Consider the following 8,361-nt stretch of genomic DNA (forward strand, 5'->3'; position numbering starts at 1 on the left):
TGATGAATTATCTCTCCTTCACTTTCAGCTGTCATGCTTCAACTTTTTTTCACTGCAGAATATTATTTCCTGATGCTTAAATTGTTTTTCCACATTCCCTTCTCTTAGTGCAGCTGTAGCTCCACTTTGTGGAAGATGAGGAAAGCAGAGAGCAACCCAGGTGTGTTAACTGCAGAATGGTGCAGACTTTTTGAACCTAGCAGGTGTATAAAACACGTGGGTCTTCAGGATCAGCCAATAACAATTAGTGAGGACTAATAGCATTTCTCATTCAGTTCAAAAGTCACTCAAATCAACATCTTGCTGTATTACTTCCTCCTACCTAGTAGTAAACATACAAAAAACAACTGTAAAATACAGCATGCAAAAAAATGAAGGGAAATGTATTTCCTGTATATCTACATACGCAGCCATGGAAACTACCTGACCACAGATTCATTTTTCCTAAAGAAGGTGGAAAATTTTTCAACCTGTTCATGATGATGTTAAGTATTTTGAGAGAAATTAATGTACTACAACTCTCAGGAAATTCTCCAGTCCTACAGTTCACTTTGGAGCTGAACTGATATGGCTTTGAGTGTCCAGAAGCTACAGTTATAAATGTTTCAAAGGTACTAAATAATTATTAAAAATATTTCAATTACATTTACAAATTCTTTTTTAAATTTGTTTTTCATACAATGGAAGGGGGCTGGATTTCCGACAGGGTTACCTACTGACTGCACAGAACTAAAATGATTTTCAAGGAAGGCGATTTGGAACAGAATTTCTTTAGAAAATGCTGGTACTTCTGGATGCTGCAAAATGAAGATCACTTTGTAATGAAGATGGGGATTTGGCTTAAGACATCTGACTATAGATATCCACATATCTGCAAATGTAGCTGCTGCTTAATTCCAAGTAGAATTTTGGTCAATGAAACGACATTTCCATGCACAAGGTGTGTGCATTAGGGAGCAGCACCATTCTCTAAATGAGCTCCAGTGACTACACTGGACTTCAGGCATAAGAGACAAATTTTAAGTGGGCACCTCAGTTTAATGCCAGTTTTGAAATTAATCTCTCCCAAACCATTCAGACCTGCCCTCCAACAAGTTGGCCCTGCACAGGACAAAGCATTACTTTGGCACTTAGCTGGGAAGTGACTGTGAATGGGTTTAGGAACCCCTCTCACTGCTGCCGTGTTCTGCACTTCAGCACAGCATGCTCTCAATTTCAGGTTCATGTGATGTCAGACTGTGGAAAGAGCTGTAAAGTCTCACTAAGTGCTGGTCACATTAATCTGATCAAAACTGCATCAGAATAACACAGAGAGGAGATGGATTATCCTTTTACTAGGTGAGGGCATTATCTTAGCTTTGGATTTTAGGGCCAATGCTTTTAATGCTTTTTAGGTTGTACTCAAACCAGACCCAGCACAAAAAAAGTGAAAGCAACCAAAACTATTCTTAATGCTCACCCATGACTCTATTGCCTCAGTAATTAATTTCATTTCAGGGAAGACCTTGTCTGAGAAGAAAGCCTCAGGTTTCTGTGAGGAGCAGAAGATAGGCTTGTTCTGAACAATCTTCACAAGGCATTTGAGGACTTTCAGGAAGGCAAACAGTAAGGGAGGAAAGTAAGATTTTTTTATATGACATGGAAAGTACTGAAAAGGGCATTTCAACTTCAACTATGTATGGAGCTCTGAAGACTACACTACACGTAACATCAAGGGAAGGACACTTTGCAGCAGTGCAATAGGCAGCTCCCTCTGCTTGGGCTAACACATGCAGGGAGAACACTCAAAAATTAATGGTGGCTCAAAGGAAGAACATGAGGTTGAATACCTCACTTACTTACAATCATGGAAAAGCTCTTGCAGGACAGTGCCAGAAGGCCTGAAGCTTCCTTGTACTGCAGGACAGCAGAGGCACTGATGGAAACAGGGAACCACACAAAGTTCTGGTTGGGACTGCCTGCTCAAAAAGTCTGAGTTGGGAGGAGAAAGTGTTCTAAAATATTTTGTTTACTTTAAAGAAATTCAAGGAATGAATACAGCTAGTGAGTGGCTATGGTGTGTCCCAGGCCCAAGGACACCATATCCTCAACTACATTAAGAAGCAAGCAGTCATCTGGAGCCTAAGCAACAACCCTTCTTTCAGGACTGCTTCCAAACACCCCACGCTAATGCTGGCAGTCTCAAGTTTTAAATTCCCACCAGCTCTCCACACAGACTATTAATCTGGGAGGGGGGTTTCCCATGCAGACCTCTCTAGAGAAATCATCTTTCTTTCCAGGGTTTAGCATAATGCCAGGGAAGCGGACCATGTAAACAGTCTGAGTTTCTGAATGAAAGGAATGCAGAGAGGAATGGAGATGAAGGACTAGAATGTAATTTCTGTAAACAAAACCATCAGCTTCTTTTAAATTAAACACATACCTATCTTCCCACTGCTTTGTGCATATATGCATAGAAGCCCAGTAAATTCCTGCGAAATATCAGATGCAGTGGTCTAGCATCAAAAAAGCTTTAAGCTTTACTTAAGGAAATTAAATTTTTGAGACTCTAAAGCTTGTACTGTTATGAGGCTCTGCTGTTACATGACAGAAGTCCCAAAGCTGCAAGTTAGATGCTGAATGCATTTTAGAAGTTCACTGGACTTCACAATAGTTACAATGCATCTTATCTATTTCATACTTATTTTTAAAAATATGCCCCTTCCCCCCCTTTCTTTTAATGTCATCAGTCTCAAGAATTCTGCACAGGAAACCTCAAGGAATAACTGCAAATACAGAATTTGTGTGAGACTTTGCATACATAAATAAGGGGATGAAGCAGAACACAATGACAGTGATTCTGATGGTTATGAAAATAACCTTAGTATGACAATTTCACAGAAGTAGTTACGGGGGGTTTTAAGCTCTAGGGCCCTATAATGTTTCTCAATAATTGCTGTACAGGCTACTGTGCAGTACAGAAATGCAACCACAAGATGTCAGGCATGGACCATGAGCAGGGTGGGGGGCAGCAGGGGAGATGTCTGAGGAAGCCAAATCCACAGAAATGAACACTCATCTGAAAAGCACTGGCCAGGTACAGATGTCATTGCTACTACTGTGTCGTTACTTCATATTTAGGGAAAATGCAAATTTGGGAGAAGTAGAAACCAAAATTTCTGATGTTATTGTATCTCAAAATTAAAAGTAAAAATAATTTTCTCATTTACTCTTACTAGTTCTTTTAATACTTCAGAAGAGCAACTCCGCTGAGACATGAATGTAGATTCAAACCAACTTACCTGCACACAGGCCTGTGTATACCCAGGCACACACACACAAACCCACCCACAACTCTGGGATGAAGCATGGCATCTTTTTGGTATGTGCTACAACAATGTCCTGAAGCTAAAACTTGTGTACTAGATATTACAAACTCCGTAATGACTGAAAAGGTTTTAATGCAATACATTAGAATGCAAGAAACACGGAGCAAACTCTGTTTCTGTTGCAGCTTTTACGTCAGCAGATTCCATTCAAGGTGCTCAAGAAAAGATATTGATTACTAAGAAGAGAATCAAGTTCAGTATATTGTAGACCTAAAATTTATTATTATAGTGTTTATCTACTCTTTGCCTTTTGCTCTTGCTACAATACATTATAACTCTAGTAGATTTTTATGACTTCTATTTTCTTATACCCATCCATAATCTTTACTAAGTACTGGGATCACAAATGGAGCAATAACAACACACTGGTGTGGATTCTTTTCTGCCCAGTGGCTAGCACTAGGCAGGCAGCAGCCAGTCGTCTGTGTGAAGACATTCTGAAGAAATATAATCTGTCCATTTTCAAATACCAGATGGCAAGTCACATTTTTTATTTAATTTTACATCATAATTGGCGCTGCAGAAACAGCAGGTTTAGTCCACTACAGATTTGAGAACATGTGATGGGAAGGACCCTCTTGCCTTCTAGCTGGCAATCCACAAATGGTTCAAGTTCACACAGAATCAAGAAACAGAACAGTCTGGATTTCAAATGAAGAGCCACTGCCCTTTTTCAGTTCCCCAGCACAGAAAAGTTTTGCTGTCTCAGTCTTCAGCAAAAGGCAGGATGGGGTGGAATTGATTTTTGGTTCAACTGTTCTTTATGAATGTAGATATGAAGACCTCTACCTGCAGCATTAAAAACACAAAGTGTGCAGTAAAAAGGGATTGTCTTTAAAATGTTCACAGCCTTAGAAATAAGCCACAGGTACTGTTTACCACTGAGTTATGAAAATTATTTACAAATGTATGCTAACTATCTTGGAAATCACTGTTCACTTAAAGGTTGAAAACTGATCCAGCTACAACACCAATTTCATTAATGTTTTAGCTTCCTGTAACCATAATTTTGGCACTGACTGTCCATACCTCACAATTAGAATTATATTAGGATATTTCCCCATCATTTGTTTTACTTCAATTGAGTAAAATCAAGATAAACCACACCTAACTTGAGCATGATTCAATCACACACCCCTATCTACTCCCACAACAAACCAGCCTGGAATTACTTAAAACCTTACGCCACCTACTGACCTGCAGCACTGGAATTTGTAATGGAGTTCACGAACTACCACTGAAGGTCAAGAGAAGAATGCTGAAAATGGGAGACAGTAAACAGATTGGTCAAGAGACGTGACTTCAACCGAACTCTGGCTCCTAAGGAATTTGGAGGCTGGGAGAGCAGCACGGTGTCCTTGCACATCTTCAGGACTCTGCCTCTAAGGACTCGGAAGAACTGTCCAACTTCTATTTTATAAAATATATTCTGTGAAATCAAGTTACATTAAAATGTTCTGTATAGGAGGAAAGACAGACAATTAATTTTTATTCCCCTTTGAACTGGCATGTGAGTCATCATCTGGGCAAAACAAGGCGAGTCCCACCTCTTCCTTCTCAGAAAAACTTGCAAGTTCCTCAATTAAAAAGCAGTCTGCTAACTTCTTTAGGTTTGGGTATTTTTTGGTCACTGTTATTGTTTTGGTATCTTTTCTTTTGACATGGCTCTAGGAGCTCTATATATATGATGTAAAAATTAGAGTAGCTGTTATGACTACAAAAATAAAGATGAGAGATACAACAAATTATCTTGAACAGCAATTCCAAGAGACACTGCAATATATGTAACGTGTGTACAAGTAACTTTCCAACACCTAGTGCCAACACATACAAGTTTTCATTCAAGATGTTTTGGTCTCTTTGGGCCTTATGAAATGGCCTGGCCTCCAGCCAAATAACTTTCTTTTCCCTTTCAGAATGAGAACACAAAAGGAAAACTTCCACTAGAAACAGAGCTGGACACTTGGACCTCATCAGGTGCCTTAGTCTCTCACCCTTATCCATGTACAGAGGCCCTTTACACTCACTACACAGCTCCGGCTACCTCACCTTGTACCACGAGCAGTGACAAGGGTCACTATTAGATCCCTTTTTCCTCATGTAGGAATAGGGCTTTTCACACCACCAACTCCATTTAGGTGTGTCCCCTTCAGCCTCAGCGGGGAAGAAAGCTTGGGACCTTACGTGCAGGAAGCAGTTTGCCAGCGACTTTTCCTCCCTTTCCTTTTCTTGGCCTCTGCTTTGGCTCCCTCAGAAAGCTCTCAGCTGGCTCATTTGCTTTCTTTTGAAAAAGTGGATTGCTGAACTGGCTTCTGATTTCATTCCCCAGCTGGCTGCTTCCCACACTACAATTCTTTGATCCTAGCCTTTCCATGAATTTATCATTATGTGCTGCCCAGCACTATTTCTGCCTTCAGCGAGGCTCAGAGAGTCCTAGCAGCCCCAGCCCCATCCTGCACCTTAAAGAAGTGCAGGAGCAAGGTCTGCAAGGAGCAGTTGCCTCTAAGAAAACAGCTGACTGAAACATCTTGACTGAGAGATCTAAATATCTCAATCTAACAAGTTACCAGGCTACTGAGAACAGAAATGTTGGTTCAAAATGAAGTTCATATCACCTGTTCCAGCAGGTATATAATCTAACAATAAACTGGATAGAGATCCTGTTTTTGCCACAGTAAGTCAGAGAGCAGGGCAGAGTTATCAGAAAGCATCTATAATTAAATGTCCAGGGAGATCAATGTTTCAACTAGAGTTTGAGAGATTTAAGCAGCCTGTAGTCAAGCGATCTATAGGACTTCTCTCCCCTGCTCCTTAGCACTGCATCCAGCCTACTCCCTCCTGAAGGCTGACATCCTTCTATAGTCATCATGCTGTTGAAAAATATTTCATGAACAACTTAATACCAGTGGTTTCCCAACTATGGGCCACAAATCACATGCCCTTGATCTACAGAAATCTGGCTAGCTCTGTCAACTCCACTCATTTCACTCAGGAAGAGAAACAACAAATGAGAAAATGAGAAAAAACTGTACTGAAGTTGTATCTGTATTAGATTAACAAAAAAGGAAATGAAACCTTACAGAGAGACAAGCTAGAAACACAAATGCTTTCCTACTGCTGTTTTTCCATGTTTTTCAGTAATTGTTGCAGAATGAGTTATGCAATCCTGAAAAGATCCTCTATTTAACATGATTGTATCTGTGAAGAAACTTGGGAATTAGGTTTTGTTCTTGTAAAATTAAATTGCTTGTGGTGAGACTGCCCTCTTCCTGGCTTTCTGGCATACAGCTCTCATAGGAAGACTACATGATGACAAGGGAAAGTACATGAAGACTAATTAATCTTGTGCTGCATCTGGTTTTAATTCCTAATTTTTGAATACATTAAAAACAGGTTCCAGAATGGCCATCCAAAGTATGGGCATGTTTTCCAAAATATCCAGCTCTCCAATAATACCAAAGCCCATTAAACTACAATCTTAGTAATGACCACCAAATCCACCTCTCCCCTTCTAAGAACTATTTCAAATCCTTTCTCTACCATCTTACACTAATTGAAAGGGGAAGGAATGAGAAGTGTTTATCATATCTAGATAGCTAAAACATTAGTTCTCTTGAATACTAAACATGAGTTAAAAAACACAGAAAATTCCTGAGTTGAGGAGTTCTTGTGGAAAAACACTAGCAGATCTATCCCCTTTATATGAAAAAAAAGTCTCTAGTAAATAAAATCAAAATCCTTCATCAGACCAGAGATGAGAAAGGTAAGCTCCACTTCCTTCAAACACACCTGGTGCTATGAGTGTCACAATGGCATTTCTCTTTCCTTTTAAAGGATCTTTTCAAAGGATATTGCCCAGGTGTTCAGGTTTTTTTTGGTTGTGTTTTTTTTTAACACTGAGCACAGAAACCACTCCATGCTAAGATCATTCTGTGCTATTCATTAGTTTCTTATTTTGCTATGATTCAAAGGAACAGGTTATTACTGCTAGCAACACTGGTATGTAGGGTTCACAGTGCTCTGTCCTTACTACTGCTGCTCGTTGCCAAATTCCTCCTTTCCTCGTGAAGGAAGTCCCATCACAGCCACTCTGGTATCTCTTCATGAACTTCTAAATTCTCTCTGGTTCTTGCAGAGCTTGCAAACTCCTAGGTTTTCTGACGCTTCACTGAACCAACCTTGCTGTCTCTTAAGTATCAGAGACTCACCCACATGGCTACTCAAGAAAAGGCCTATCAGAGCACACAATGCACACACACACACAGACAGCTCTTGCTCTGAAGTTGCTACTGCTTCTTCTGAGCCACCTTCATTGCCTACGCACACTTTCTTTTTCTTGCATATCACTGAGACAGCTGTAAAAACTATATATGTCAAATACACCTTCAAAATGTATCTGAAAATACATAGCAAGTTTTAAGCCTTTTCCTGTGATGTTTCCCAAAGATCATATAGGCTTAATAACAGCATATAGATTTTTTTATCAGCTGAAAACTGACAAAAGCAGTAGCTTTTAAAACTTATCTGCCTAAAAAGGAAGAACCTCACAGCTCTCACCTTTCACAGCCCACAGTCTGGATGCCTTTCCGAGTTGACTGGATGCCTTTCTGGTTGACTGCTATTATTTTGCTGAGTGCTGGGACAGGCTGTCTGCTGGCAAGAGGATTCCAGCCACCTTCCTCTCGCATTTGACTTACTGTGCCCATTTTGTTTTAAAGCCTTTTTGCAGTGTCCTGCTTTTTTACACTCTGACCTCTCTTCTGTCCCTTTCTACTTCCTCTGCACCCCATAGTTATTGCTCTCTATTGCACTAAAAAAACAAAAAGGTAAAACAGAATCAATATGCATAAGGACTTACCTTTGAATAATACCATTTTCCACAGGTTCAGCACAGCCTAGCTACTGTGGTAACTATTTCATGTCAACATATCAACAAAAGAACATTGTCTTTTCCCCTCCCAAGCCACATATCATGATCTCACACAAACATACG

The sequence above is a fragment of the Lepidothrix coronata genome, unplaced genomic scaffold (assembly GCF_001604755.1).
Source record: "Lepidothrix coronata isolate B3197 unplaced genomic scaffold, Lepidothrix_coronata-1.0 Scaffold9, whole genome shotgun sequence".
NCBI lineage: Eukaryota > Metazoa > Chordata > Aves > Passeriformes > Pipridae > Lepidothrix > Lepidothrix coronata.